General features: G+C 37.5%; 1 pseudogene; it reads right to left on the reverse strand.

Annotated features, from left to right (window-relative positions):
- Window positions 1-557: 557 nt before the first annotated feature.
- LOC112469362 lies at window positions 558-675 on the reverse strand (annotated as a pseudogene).
- Between the last annotated feature and the right edge of the window lie 9,846 nt (window positions 676-10,521).

Here is a 10,521-nt window from a genome sequence, read left to right on the forward strand (position 1 = left end):
AGAAAACTGTGTTTCTAGCAGGCAGAGTTGAGTACTGTCATATTCTCCCAATTTCTTTCAGTTTTGTTCAAACAGTTCAGAGGTATGAATAACTTGATAGATTTATTATTAGCTCATTCGTTCGTCATTCTGGTGCATGATACCACTGAGTTTAGTAGGAGTTGAGATTATAAAAAATGATTCAGAATGAATCTGGATGCAGTCAAATCACAAAAACCAGTCTCAATTAGAGCATGTTTGCCTCCCTTCAGTCTGGAGGCATGCACTATGTCCCCTCCATTGCCTCCACCATCTCTGGGCTATGGGATCGCCCTCCAACAGTGGTCCTCAAATTCAGCTGCACAGTTCCCAGCGGGATTGCAAGAAAGAAGATGTTAGAACTTCTACTTATGGTTACTTTAATACTTTTAAAGTTCCATGTTTTGTGTATATTTCAAAATATAATGATATTTAGAGAGTAATATATATTTATAGCTTATAAATAAATACACATGCATTAAAGATGCTCAAAACATTTTTACCAGCAGGCTGCATTCCCTTTTTTTTTTTTTTTTTTACGCCTACAACACCCCGTCTTCCTAGGTGGTTTCCCATCCAAGTACTAACCAGGCCCGACCCTGCTTAGCTTCCGAGTTCAGATGAGATTGGATGTGTTCAGGGTGTATGGCCATAGAATGCATTCCTAATTTAAAAAAAGAAGAAGTTTTAAGCAATAAAGGATGTATGAGAAGGTAGTGGTCAGCCAGCGAAAGCAAGACTTTTTTATTGGTGAGATGTGACTGGTATGCTTTTTTCCCCCACAGGCTCAGATCTTTGCAAGTGGAAGTACTGCGAGGTATAGTGAGAGGATTGTATGACTATCAGAAGCAAGGTCCCGGGCATTTGAGAAATGAGAAGACTTTAGGCAAGAAAAATGACAACCTATCCAATTTTTGTCTTTCGGGAAGGTAATTCTGCTTCAGTTTAATTTCCTCAAAAAGAAGGGAGATGTCCTTAGAAAGTGCAAATCTCTATGTATCATTCTTTTCATGAAAATTTTGAAATGGTTCAAATTCTCAAGCTTAATCTTTCCAAAATATCTCCCATATTGTCATTACACTGCGGAACACGCCTGTGAGGGGAATGAAGAAAGTTGAAAACCCAGATCCTTTTGTAATAATAATTTCGAAGCTCTTTTTCTCTATTGGATACAAAAGAGAAGGGTGGTGGCCTCTTCCAAGAAACACCTAGGGATCTACGACCATGCCACCCTGAATAAGTACGATGTCCGATCTTGGAAGCTAAGCAGGGTCGGGCCTGGTTAATACTTGGATGGGAGACCACCTAGGAAGACCAGGTGCTATAGGCATAAATAATAATAATAATAAAAAGAAAGACCTAGGGAGATGAGATCTCACAGGTTGTTTTCAGGTTCACTTCTGCTAACCTTACATGAAAATGTCTTTCTCTAATCACACGTGTGTACATAGGAGAGGGAGACTGGGAAGACTTCATTTCATGTCTCAGTGTAGAATAGGAGGGAGCGAACTAGAATGAATAGGATGGCTTGGTTTCCCACTGTTGTTACAAATGGTTGGAAAACTAGTTAACGGGCATATCAGTTATCTACCTCCAAGACACAGACTCTTAGTCATTTTTGCATTCCCTTGCTTCTATCCAGTCACTTTACCTTGCCTGAAATTTTACTACCCAAGGCAAGAATTATTGAATAAAAATCCGTACTTGATCTTTATTTTTCAATGGAAGTAAGAAAACTTAAAGACAAATTTTTAGGAAAAGATTTCTGTCTAACGTGGAAGTATCCTAGGTATTCGAAACTGGCTTTTCATTTTTAAGTTTTTTTTTTCTTTTAAAAGGATGATTTGGTGTCCCAAGGCCAGATATTTTGAACCTCATTTCCGATATCAGACAGGAAGAAAATCTGCAGCTCAAGCCTGAGTGAGAGGAAAGTTTTGCAATCTCAGAGTGTTTGAATTGACATCAAGGCTAAAATAATATGAATTATAAACTATAGAAACACTTACCTCAATTGTTGGGAGAAAATCCCAAGAGAAAAAGAGAGAAACAAGAAATAGAATCGATGAAGAACAATTTCCTCCCAATCTGTTGGACTATGAAAGCTATTTAACTTGAAATGGTTAGGTACCTGATTATAATTAGAGCCATTCACTCTTAAGAAGCTTGTATTATTTTGTAGGATGTGAATAAATGAATCTTGGTATAATATCATGCAAAGAAAAATTTAGAAATTCTGCCAGCATTTCAGACCATTAAATTTACATTTTATGAATGGAAGAAGAGGAAAATGTTAATACAGAAAAGGCCATGGCTATAAATTTACTGCGTGGGTTCACTGAGCCTTCTACTCATCAACAGACTCTGTTTTGGAAGGATAATGGTCAGTTGATATTATTTCAAATAAAAGAAGATTTATCATTGCCTTTGAAATGCACTGGAAAAAGCACTCATTTATTTTCTTATACTTAAGAAACAATATACTTGAAAAACAAAAGCCCAATGCACGTGGCTTGGTATGACAGGATGAGAAGGAGACAAAGTCTGTTTAAACTTTAAGGCTAGTCTGTTTTTAAGAGTGTAGGGAGTGTTTCATAGTATTTGCAATGTGGAGGCTATATGGAGAATTGGCTAGAAATGATTAAATCAGGAGACAGTCCACACCCCCTTAAACTAAATTATAGATTTTATGTTCCTCTACTTCCAAAGGGGCTTTGATCTTTCTTCTACAACTTCTGAAAGTCATTTAGTATACTTTGGGGAACCAGCCACCTTCTTTAAACATGTAGCTACAAAACCAGACTGACTGAAGGACAGAGATAAAATAGCTCCTCACAAAAATGGCTCTATGCTTTCTGAGCTTGGCATGTAACATTGAATGAGAAGGGTACTGTGCATGAAAGGATGAGCCTAGAGGCAGTAAAGTTTTTACACACCCTGTTCTATAACGTATGGGTAATTTTTACAGCCATAAACTATGTTTAAAATTTCTAAGCTTCTTTCCACATCAGTGGTAGAAGCCCCATTATTTGGCCAGAAATAGGTGTTTTGTTGTCCCTCACAGCTATAAACAGGCCAGCCTCCAATGGAGCAAATAGTATGAATTTTTTCACTCTTAAGAATTTTTTCACTCTTAAGAAGCTCTATGAATTAGTGTGGCATAGAACTGAAGAAAGCACCAGTTGGAGCCATATACCTGAAACTATGTCAATATTCCTTCAACATTCAACCTTTACAGAAATGCAATTTGCCTGCTGACAAGCTAAGCAACTTAGTTGTGTATTTTTACTTAATCTCTCTGTTTAAAATCTCTTTATTCCTCAGTGAAAAAGGATTTATTGAGAGTATGTTATGTAGGAAACAATGTTCCAGATGCAGAAAAAGTCACATTCCCTACCAGCAAGTGAATCGGACCATATTACAGCCCATCCTATTACCATCTGATACTCTAGATCAGATGGTAAGATTGGCATGTTCTTGTTCCATAGGACAGAGTCATAGCCGTATGACTGAAGTCATGGAATGGAAAGAACCCAAAAGCCTAGGGTCTTTCTATCCACACTTCCATCAAGTCAGGCATCAAAGGTTATCTATTCACACTGCCTACACCTCTCTCAAGTCCATTCTTTCTCTCTTGACAGTCTTTGGTCTGGTCTCCTACTGTTGATTCCATGGAATATTTCAACATCTGCTCTCTGGTCTCCTCTGTCTCCTTCCTTCCATGCATACTACTACTAAAGCAATCTTTTATCATTTCAGAGTGAGAAGACATTTCTTTTCTGGTTCCCTAGTTTCTCCTTACTGTGGCCAATTTATCAGTCCAGTTATAGCTGTGACTACAATCTGAGGTTCACACGCTGCCTAGTCAATCTTTAATTACATTCTGTTTTCCCCTTTTCATGCCTTTCTTCATTTTAATCTTTACCCTGATCTTTATCTTACCTCACCTCTTCTGAAAAGCCTGCCTACCCTGAGTCAATGTGTGACTTCTGACTTCCCAGAATCCTTTGTACAGGCCTCTACTGCAGCACTTAGCACACTGAATTGTAAATGTTACTCATGTTTCTACCTCCCTACTACCAACTGTGAGATCCCTAAGATGAAGAATTTTCTATTGCCTACCCATGACAGAGCCCCTGGTATTGAGTGGTAGGCATTCACCAGATGCTGGCCTGGCGAAGAAATCACCCAATGTGCTGACTGAGAAGTTAAAATTTAGTCAAAACAGTTTACTGTATTTGTAAAAATGAATGTTTTCAAAGAGACTTTTTTATAATAACTAAGGGTAAGTGTGGTATATAGCATGGAAATCAATGGCATATTTCCTAAAAAGAGAGAGGTATCCATTCTAGCCCTAGACTATTACTATCACTTGGGTTTTGGCTTTTTAAGTTTATCTTTAATCAATAAAAAACTGTTAGAAAAAAAGGATAAATAACAGTATGGTAATTTAATTGCTTGAGATCTTTACTTTCCCCAGAATGGAAGTGAAACAATGAATAGTATGGAAGTGAATTCATTGGCCAGACACTCAAGCTGTTGGTGGATATCACCATTAGAGGCCTACAGACAGTAGCGATAACCAGCTCTCCAGGAAAAAAAGGAGCCCTGATTTGTAGTATTTGCCAATTTTCACGGCGTAAATATTCACACCACTGTTAATGTCAAGCTACCAATGTGAAGTCACTGAACAGAGTTGAGAGCTGATGCGAGTCAACTCCAACCCAGGCCAGTGGTGTGAATTGGGAGGCACTCAGAAGAGACAAATAAAAGTTCCTGAGAAGTTTTGCCTTTCTGCTTGTTGTCATTATTATCTGTTTGTTTGTTTTGCTTAAAAAGATGGAGTTTAGTGTCAGACCAACTTCTGGCTCTGCCATTGAGGTTCGGTGCCCAGCAAGTTCTTGAACTCTAAACCTCAGTCTCCTTATCTGCAAATGGGACTTGTAACACTAGTAACAACCTTTCACAGAGTTGTTGGAGAAAATACACTACATGCAAAGGGCTTCATGTAGCACCTGGCATTTAGTGAGCATTTATCATATTTTATCAGTTAATGTTGATGATGATGCCAATAATAATAGTCCTTTGTTCTCAGCTGTGGATAAGAACGGGCACTTTCTTGGGATTCAGGTGCTTAGTTTAGCGTTAGTGTCATTTACCAGCTTCCTGGTTTTCCCTTCTGATTTCTACAGACCACAGTTCCTGTTTATCAAACTTGTCCTTTGATCTCTTTGCCTCATTCTTCATCTTCTTCTGTGGGTCTCTAGGGACTTAGCAGTTGCATGGACTTTGTATAGTTCAACCTTTTGCTATATGTGTTCTCTTAGTTCTCATTTTCACTTGATTTACCTCATCGGTGCCCTACTCCCTTGATTTTCGGGAGTACTCTAAACACTCCATCAAAAACATATAGATGATCTATTTTAAAAAATAATTCTTGTTCATTATTATCATTTCTCATTTTTGACAGTATCTAATCTGTGGTGTAATGAAGAGAGAAAATATAAAATTGTCCCTAAGGCTGAATTTGAGACTAGTGTCTTATAATAAAATACAGATCCCAATTATAAATTTCTTTCGAACTTATAATAATTTTAGAAATAAGCCACTATTTTCTTAGTGCACAGCAGTTTATATATGTTACTGCACTTAACCTTTAAAACAACTCTGTAAGATAAGTTTAATTACTCCCAAGTTATAGATGAGGACAGTGAGGCACAGAGAGGTTAAGTAATTTACTCTAAGTCACACAGCTTATGGGAAGTTTAAAAGTTTAAAAAGAGATCAGGAACCAGATGAATTTGCCCCCACAGTCTGAGCTTGCTACCTCTCTGTTCTACTCAGCCTCTATTTATAACTATGTTTAAATAGTTTTTTTGTGAAAATATGCTTAACATTATATTGATTCAGTTAACTACAACTTGATGTAACACTGAAATCTTCTATTATGATACTTTCCATTTAGTTTGCTTGCTCCCCAACATTTTATTACAGACAGGATCATCAAGTACTGTATTAATGACAAGTGACTAAGTGGCAAATGAACAGTGAGTGGAAACTATAAAGAGATTTAAACCCTGCTTTCACCAATATTCACCAAAAGTTTATATTTTATCCATGATTTGAGTTTGAACCTGCAATGAGTTATTAGTCACAGTAAAAACGTAGGTTGCCTGAACTTGAGATATTCCTATGTTATGTAAAATATGCTTAATTAATTTGGGTCCAGAAGAGACCATCAAAACTCAGAAATTTCCTAAAGAAAAACGTAATAAATAAGGTGTGAAAAATCCACTTGCATTATTGGAGAGGAACAGTACACAGCTACTAGCAATATTCTTGTGCCTTCATAGCAGACGAAAAGGTTAAGGCAGGCAAAGGTTAAGGCAGCAGACAACCGGAGGTCCATGTGTGCTCTCCAAAAGAACAGAGGCTGTGTCTTCTTATGGAAAAGTACAGAACAATAATCTCAGCTAAAACATCTCAGTAGAGAGAAGAGTTTTATTATTTTTTATTATTTTTTATTATTTTTCTTAATAACTCTTTTATGTAAATAAAGTTGCACAGTCAACTGAGGTATTGAAATTTTCCTTAATGGTTGTAGTGTTTGCGTCTACCCCAGGACCTTGCGGTCATTCAGTCCCAACCATTCCTGTCTTCGCTTTGACTCTACAGACAAGTTGGGACTGAAAACTCCTTTCTCTCTCTGCCTTGTAACAGAAGACTCAGAGCCTACTGTGTTCCAGGCACTGCACCAGGCGCTTTGCTGTGTTTTCTCATCTAACCCTCTCAATAGCTCTGTGAGGTAGGTATTATATTCCCCTTTGATGGTGGAGAGAGCTGAGATATCAAGAAGTTAAGGAGCTTGCTTCAGGTCAAAGAGCTAGTACCTGGCAGAGCTGAGATTTAGATCTCTGGAACTGCTCATTTGCGCACTTCCCTTAATTGATACATGCACAGCCTGTCACCAACGTTTTTTTGCCTGACTACAGGCTAAAGGAGGTATTTCTCTTTTTGACCCTGCCTAGAGTCAATATTCAATTTCTTAATTAAAAACTCCCAACAATTTAGGGTATCATCACGAATTTGTCTCATTTTATTACCCTTTTCTATTATTTATTTATTTTTCTTTTCTTTTCGTTCTCTCTCTCTCTCTTTAAATAGTTTTATTTCATAGGTTTGACATTTTAATCAGTCTTTGATGATCAGTGGAGTTTGCATTTGTCCTAGGATTCTCAGCCCCAATTCAGCCCCAACTACTTGATACCTATGAGAATTTGATGAGAAATCAAAGGGAATAGCTCTCAAACTGAGAAAACATTAATGGTCTATTAGCCACTTTCTGAGTAAATAGTTATTCTTGGAAATGCCATCATTCCAGAATCTACTTCTCCATGGATGTGGAGTGAATCCATAAAAGCAATTTTGGCTCTGAACACATGGAAGAGAGGTAATGGTTTCATTAACACAGAAATGTTCTTGGAACTATCAAAAATCATTGTTACTGTAATGTAGACATTGTTTCATACAAAGGGAACACTCATGAACCAGAAGGAAAAGAAAAATGGTCATTATTGTACAACACATGAAAGGTACGTACAATACAGAAGGAGAATCTACAATATTTTCTACATGTTCCTATTGACTACTAATGTAACATCATGATTGGATTGTAAGAAGCTATACTGGATCTTGATCTTTTATCTTAACTGGGCTCTGATTTTTAAAGTTGAAGAGTTCAAGTGGACCCGAATGAAACAGAATACTATAGACTAATACCTTAATTGCAGAGGATTATTTGTACTGTAGGTATATATGTATGTGTGTGTATATATACATGGCTTTATAAAAGGACAATGTTATCAAAGAACAACCAGCTGTTTATTATGACTCCTTTTTGTTTAATCCTATACTGTTAAGCTCACAAGGGTCTCTCTGCCCCCATGTTAAAGGAGATGTGGTGAGAGGGGTTGAAGCTCACAGACGAGTTATTGGAGAGGTTCTCCTCTTTGTTTACATTTTCCAAATGCCAGTGTGTGCCCAATTCCCGGCTCTGAATGCTGCTCAGAACTGGGTGCTCCAAGCACATGGTGTGTGTGAATAACAAGACAGCCTCCAAAACTCTTGGGTAAGTCCAGTAAAAGTAGAGGCCACCGCAGCTAAGGGCAGAGTCAAGGGAAAGATAAGGAGGATTCGCCACCCAGCAGGGAATATATATGGGTAACTTACTGTTGTATTTTATCAGGTAGGTGTCCTACAAACAGAAATTAAGTAAATTCAGTACCTGCCACCTATGAAGTCACCATGTTGTATTTTGCTTGTTTCCTTTCTAGAGTTCCCATGCTGAACAGTTTGCAAAATTAGACCACGTATTCCTTCATTTGTTTAACAGATGTTGAGAACCTGGTATTATGTACCTTTTATAATCTAAGGTAGTCCATGTTTTTCCACACATCTGTGTGTGTGTAGGGGGGATGTATGTGTGGTGTACACACAAATTGGGGGCAGCTAAAGAGAGTTCTCAGAGCCATTTAAACTCCTATCTTCAGGAAAGCGGTTTTCCTCTACAAATAGGTAACCAAAACAAATCTGAACTTTCAGAGCTGCATATGCCTAAAGTGAAAGGCAGTAACTTAGTTAAAAATTCAACCAGTTACCATGTGCTTCTGTTTCCTAAGGGATGTATGTTCCGGAAGAGAAAACATTAGCATCCTATCCATCAAAGTAGAGAGCACATTGTTTTATCTCTCTCCCTAGAAGTTTCAGGAATTTCCATTATATCCTGTCGTAACTGAAACATCCTTCAAAGATAATCTGCTACATGTTTCATCCTCTACCTTATCTACAATGCATTCTTTATGCATATGCTAATGTCATGGAAGAGATCTTTATTTATTTTAAATGATATTGTTTGGAAATCAACAATTTGGCATCAGTTGATAAACCCTCTCACTTAAAATATTTATAGCCAGAAAAACCCTCAATGTTTCATTACATCTACTTGGACTACTGATAAAGTTTAAGTATATAATTACTACATGGCTAGTTGCAGAACCTAGTGGCCAGTGTACCTGATTTGATATATTTCAGGGTGGTGATTGGAACTGCCCCCAGTCATGTTTACATCTGAGTTATGCTCTTTTGCATTGACAAGACAGATCTTATGTATGTGTTAAAAGTGTGGGTTATGGAGATCACAAATGTTAGTGAGCCAAATGTTGATGAACAATACACAGAGAAAGAGTAGAATCCACATAGTATGGCGATATATGGCTGGGAAGTCAGGAGAAGGAACTAAAGTCAGTGTAAGTGTAAGAGCGGAGAGAATCTGGAGTTAATCAGAGCAGAGATGTTTGTGGATATGCACCTGGCTGGGGTGGGGTTCGGGTGAAGTACCGGGGAGAAAGAGAAGACAGTCTAAAATTCTCGGTGTGGGTTATTTTCCTTTGTCTTATTAAAAAAAAACCTGCTGGTATTACCTTTAGCTAAACAATTTCATTCACTAAAGGCCACTAGTTTCCAAATAAGCTACAACCTTAAAAAAAAAGTATACATGCTTAAAATTCAAAAATCTGTATTATGCATCACTGAAGACTTTAAATATTATAAATTCATTTTCCTCTCATACCTTGGAAATATTTCTCCACATGCCATTGTGCATATTGCCTTTTCCATTGTTCAGAGTGATAAATATAGGGACTGTACCTCAGTATGTTATCATTTTGATATAAAAGGCTAAGAAACACTAACAGGAAACTAATCTTTCCAAAAAATAATTGTGTTTGTTTACACGGTGGCCAATGGGCAAATATGGCCCATGATATTCTATAACATTTGTTTTTTGGCCTCCCAGTGTTTTCTACGCTTGATCTTAGCCATAAGGCCAAGAAGCGATATCTGAGTGTTTTCTTTTAAAATATCAAATACAAGTACCATTAAGCTGATCATGTTTTCTCGATTCCCATAAGGGTTCCTCCACTCCCAATCAGTTTAATCCTTGTAGATTCACACATATATCTCATTTCTCTGGCTCCAACACTTACAAACATTCAATAAATGCATAAAAATAGCTAACATTTATTGAAAGCTCACTATGTTGCAGGCACAGTCCTATAAGGTAAGTACTATTTTACTTTACATTCTAATGTACAGAAAGTCTAAGAAAATCGCCAAAAGTCACCCAGATGGTAATGGCAGAGTCTGGGTTGCCAAGTGAGGGGGCTGTCTCCACCTTCATAATATAGTGAACAGCCAGTGGCAATACTTTTTTCACTTTATGAAATGTCCTTATGCAAACTAGGATCCTAGTGTAGCCCAAGTTTTACCTAGTTTTGAGTTCAAATTCAGAAACTTCTGGACCTCTCGTGTGCTTGCAGGGTCACAAGAGTTGAATCATCTGAGATCAGAGGGGTCAACCAGAAAAGATCTTCCTCTGGTAATAAACCAAATTCTGTAGCCAGTGCCAGCTGTAGGATTTGTGGAGCCCAGTACAAAATGAAAATGTGG

The sequence above is a fragment of the Pteropus alecto genome, unplaced genomic scaffold (assembly GCF_000325575.1).
Source record: "Pteropus alecto unplaced genomic scaffold, ASM32557v1 scaffold146, whole genome shotgun sequence".
Lineage (NCBI taxonomy): Eukaryota > Metazoa > Chordata > Mammalia > Chiroptera > Pteropodidae > Pteropus > Pteropus alecto.